General features: G+C 37.8%; 1 long non-coding RNA gene across 1 annotated transcript; it reads right to left on the bottom strand.

Annotated features, from left to right (window-relative positions):
* Positions 1-864: 864 nt before the first annotated feature.
* On the bottom strand, positions 865-4,709 carry LOC118478157. Its single transcript, XR_004858855.1, has 2 exons — positions 4,541-4,709; positions 865-1,199 (listed from the first exon to the last, which is right to left on the bottom strand). It is a non-coding gene; the product is annotated as an uncharacterized LOC118478157 (long non-coding RNA).
* Between the last annotated feature and the right edge of the window lie 392 nt (positions 4,710-5,101).

The following is a 5,101-nucleotide window of genomic DNA, read 5'->3' as shown; positions in this document are numbered from 1 at the left end:
AAAAGCGAGTAGAAAAAGAAACAAAAGAAGATGAGGGAGAGAGATAGAGCAGAGGAAGTAAGAGGAGGTGCGATAAAGAAAAAAAAGGGGGGGGGGCAGTTGCTGAGAGTGACAGTGGGAGGAGACTGAAGATGAATAAGAAAGGGAGAAGGAGAACGAGATAGAAAGAAAGGAGGGGGGAGACGAGAAAGAGAACTATGATGATAAAGAGAGAGACGAATACAAAGATTTGGAAGATGAGAATCTCAAAAATAAATCTGGATGACCAAAGTTCAGTTAAGAACACAAAAATCAATAAAGTAAGAGTTGTTACGTAATCCCCTATCATTACTATCATTTTGAAAGCAATACTTACCACTGTGATTTCAGAGACTGTTCTTGGTTGAGTAAAAACGCTGAGGATATTTCGAGCGTTTCCTCTCTAAACCGCCTGCTTATATTTCAGATTACAACAAAGGACAATTTTTATGGAGACATTCCCTTTTCAAGTCCTATGCGCGATGTCTTTTGAATACAGTTCTAGTTGATTTGTTTTAATTGCACTTGGATATCGTTCCAGTCTAACTATTTTTGTTTTGTCTTCACACCTCAGAGCGCTAACTATTTCGCAATAGCTGTTTTGGCACGATTTATTTTAGTATCTTCAATCACAATGTTTACTGTGTTTTATATAAGAAAACAGCCAATATTCTCTGTAAACACCAATGTGAGAAAAACAGTGTGCGCCTAAAAATGGCGCTATTGTTGTCCAATTTTCAGGTCGAAAGTTTTCCTTTTTTATGACAAACAATTTCCCCCTGTGGTAAAGGAACAGCACCTGAATCAAGGCATAATGCTTGAATAAAAGGAAAAAAAAATGTTTTGCTTTGTACGTTTCTTTAATCTCCGTCGGGAAATTTGGGTTATAATTGGAAACATATACATTGTATACGTAAATGTACATGACTAGAAATACATACATAATATAATATACTTGCATGAACACGTACGTACATTCATACATGTACGCAATTTACACCAATACAGACGAATTTCACAAACATGTTATTGCAGGTCTCCATCGTGCTGCTCCCTGTTTTTTGTTTGTTTTGGAGCAAGGGTTGTCGTGTCTTGCTCAAGGATGCACCCCGATAGCAACCCTTTTAAACCCCGTCTCGCCGACACTTGCTAGACATCACTCACTTTGCCACTAGAGCTCCCTGTGAATAAAGAAATGTCACTTAAATGACGGAAATTACTTGAATAAAAGAATATTACTTGATTAAAGGAATATCACGCGGATAAAGGAATATTACTTCAATAAAGGAATGCTGCATGAATAAAGGAATATCACTTGGATAAAGGCATATAACTTGAAGAAAGGAATATCACTTGAATAAAGGAAAATTACTTGGATAAAGGCATATAACTTGAAGAAAGGAATATCACTTGAATAAAGGAAAATTACTTGGATAAAGGTATATAACTTGAAGAAAGGAATATCACTTGAATAAAGGACAATTACTTGGATAAAGGCATATAACTTGAAGAAAGGAATATCACTTTAATAATGGCAAATTACTTGAATAAAGGCATATAACTTGAAGAAAGGAATATCACTTGAATAAAGGAAAATTACTTGGAGAAAGGCATATAACTTGAAGAAAGGAATATCACAAACTTGAAGAAAGGAATATCACTTGAATAAAGGAAAATTACTTGGATAAAGGCATATAACTTGAAGAAAGGAATATCACTTCGCTACTTTAGAATTCCAAAGTCGTATCTGACATTTTTGGCCGTTTTGAGATACTTTACCATAAGGCCAGAAACAAATTAAATTAATGTTCTATCTGCTCTATCAAAGTCTTCAGATTACGCCGAGTTTGTTATCGAAATATTCAAAGAACTGCATTCGAAAAAAGCGTGACATGTTGATGAAGTTTTAAATTTCTCAAAACTAAGAACTGAACGAGTTATAGGGTAGTGACTTAATAGCATATTTTATCTCAAATTGGTTGATTTTGATTACTGACAGAGCCTTAGTAGAACAACAAATGGTGATGTATAAACAATCCAGTAGGCAGAAAAATTAATTGTATTATTATTATTATTAGTAGTAGTAGTAGTAGTAGTAGTAGTAGTAGTAGTAGTAGTAGCAGCAGCAGCAGCAGTAGTAGTAGTAGTAGTAGTAGTAGTAGTAGTAGTAGTAGTAGTAGTAGTAGTAAAGGCGAAATTAAACACTTATGTGAAAACAACCTACTTGAATGCGACGCGCTCATAATGATAAATAAATTATCACATTTATGCAGAAGTGAGCGCTAAAAAAACGCTTACCAAATTGAAAATAAGATTGACTATTGCAATAAAAAATATCTTTAATGAATACGTGAATTAAACAATTAAAGTTTCTCTTGTTATCAGACCAATTAGAAGATCAACTTGAATTGCTCTTTCAGACTTAATCAACGAAGAAGAGAAAAGTGGTCTGATTGTGATGTAGCGGTTATGCAATTCGCTGTGGCACGCACGGGGATCGAGTTCAATTCCTGAGTTGCAAAAAAACATTTTTTATCGAGTATTTCGGGGTTCTCTGCTGGGTTGTTGTATCCCTCTCAGTGGAGGTTGGCCGTAACAGACAGGATCGGAAGCCTAAACGATCTAAATAGTGTCCGTGGGGGATAGAGGGGGGGGGGGGGGGGGTAAACGCAAATACATTTAAAACCAGAAAAGAAGAAGAGAAATGAATTTCTTCGACTCAGACCAGAATGCAATTAAAAAGAATCTATACTGACGAAGGATAAGGCAAGTTCAAAAGCTCACATGTTTAAAAGCTCCCTCTCTCTCTCTCTCTCTCTCTCTCTCTCTCTCTCTCTCTCTCTCTCTCTCTCTCTCTCTCTCTCTCCCTCTCTCTCTCCAAATTTGGAAAGAAAGGCGATCTTCGTGAGGGCTCTTTCACTCTTTCCACTCTGAGAGCATTGCTCAATTCGCCGTGCTGGGTGACGTCACCGCTGAGCGCGCGATACAAAGGCGCGCGTTGTGACAGCACTCCTGAGTGGTAACATGAGCCAGCGGGATAAACTGAGATTTAGGAACAAGTTTCTATAGTGCGACAACACATCGACGAGCCCTTATTGTCTCTTTGAGCGTATCTTTTTTTTTATGGAAAGTGCTATTTCAATGATGATAAATCTTAATTTGGATTTACTTGAAATTTAACTCTATCCGTACGTCGTGTTTTACCATCGTATCCATACGACGTGGGGAACTCTGTGTCACCATTTTCCAAAGAGAAAATTTACTCGTTAATCCGATCCGTGCGCTTTGCATAACAGTCTGTCAAAATGATTACTTTTTTAGAAATACTGAAACTTTCAAAGAGATCTTCGCACTAAAAGTATTCTAAAAGTGAAGAATACAACCCCAGGGGTACAAAATAACATCAGGGCGTAGGGAAAGGGTTAATTAGAACTATTCTCAACAGCCAATCTCATGTCCACGACAGGTCTTGCCCAGTTAACGAACCGAACCGCCTCTGGTTCTATGTTTGCTAATCTATTCTAACTTTATGTTATTCTCAATATAGCCACAAAAAACATCGCGTCAATGCAATGCACTATTTGACTTTTCGAAAAAAAGCGCTCTAATCAGTTTTGACGAATAACCATAATCCAGTGTGTTATTGGGATGAAAGCAGTCTCGAAATAGAAAAAAAGACATATTTCGGGTTGTTGGGTAATTCTCATCTTTTTAAAAACTAATTTTTTTAAAATGTCTTTCGGTTTATGTGGCTCTTTGGGGGGGGGGGGGGGGGTATGTTTTTTTGAGTGTCTTTTAAGGGGAGTTTATTATTTTTTTTTTTTAAAGTTCTTTTTCAGTTGATTTTTATTGGAAGAGGGTGGGATGGGGATGGGGTTCAATTCCTTTTATGTCCACAGTAAAAGCATATTTACTGTGTGAAATTTACTAGGGGGTGGGGCGGGGGTCGGTCGAAAACACACAAAAAAGTGTAAATTTACACTTTCCAAGGACACTTAATCGTCACGCTTTGGCAGCACTTTTACATCCGACACCAGGCGACCCCCCCCCCCCCCCCACACACACACCTCATTCAATAACAAATATCTAAACTTTTGTGCAAGATTCATGAGTATTTAATTTCATCAAAATCGAGCCAATGAAAAAGCTTTAGGATGATACCACAAACTGCATATTTATTATCCCGATAATCATGTGCTGGCGTCGTTAGTTCAGTGTGCTATAAACAATCGTTAAATCACACTTCACACCGAAGTATTAATAGCTATGATCGTGCCTAGGTAACGTAATTAATAAATATACTGCAGTTCATATTAGACGGGTGAACCACAAACGTTGTCTTGAATCTAGGTTGCTTGCTTTCTTTCTTCTTTCTTTCTTTCTTCTGTCTTTTTTTTTCTTTCTTTCTTTTTTTCTTTCTTCTTTCTTTCTTTCTTTCTGTGTGTCTGTCTTTCTTTCATTCGTTCTTTCTTTATCTCTCTCTTTCTGTCTTGTCCTTTCTTTCTTTCTTTCTTTATTTCACCTCCACTCTGCTTTAGCAGCTGTTTTCCATGTCCAGGCAGAACCAGATTGTTATATGATGCCGTCTTGCCGTCTTTTATCTGGTCTTCCTCTTGGTCGAATTTTTCCTAAGGAAGTGAGTTACGAAGTAATCAGATAAACGCCATTTCCTATAGCCTAGCGAAAGCTGTGAGAACTGGAATTGACATGGGCTTGATGTTTACTGCTCGTCATAAGCATCCGAGCCATGAGATTGGGATGGGGTGTTTTTTTGTGTGTGTGTGTGTATGTATGTGTAATGGTATGAGTGTGTGTGTGTGTGTGTGTGTGTGTGTGTGTGTGTGTGTGTGTGTGTGTGTGTGTGTGTGTGTGTGTGTGTGTGTGTGTGTTTGTGTATATGGTATGGTATGTGCGTGTTTTGTGAATGTATGTGCTCGTGTGTGTGTATGTGTGGCATGGTGTGTGTGTCTTTGTTTGTGTTTCTCTGTTTGTATTTGTGTGTGCTTGTGAGCATTTGTGTGTATGCATGTGAGTGTGTGTGTGTGTGTGTGTGTGTGTGTGTGTGTGTGTGTGTGTGTGTGTG

The sequence above is a fragment of the Aplysia californica genome, unplaced genomic scaffold (assembly GCF_000002075.1).
Source record: "Aplysia californica isolate F4 #8 unplaced genomic scaffold, AplCal3.0 scaffold00385, whole genome shotgun sequence".
NCBI lineage: Eukaryota > Metazoa > Mollusca > Gastropoda > Aplysiida > Aplysiidae > Aplysia > Aplysia californica.
This window is presented reverse-complemented; position numbering and strand designations above follow the sequence as displayed.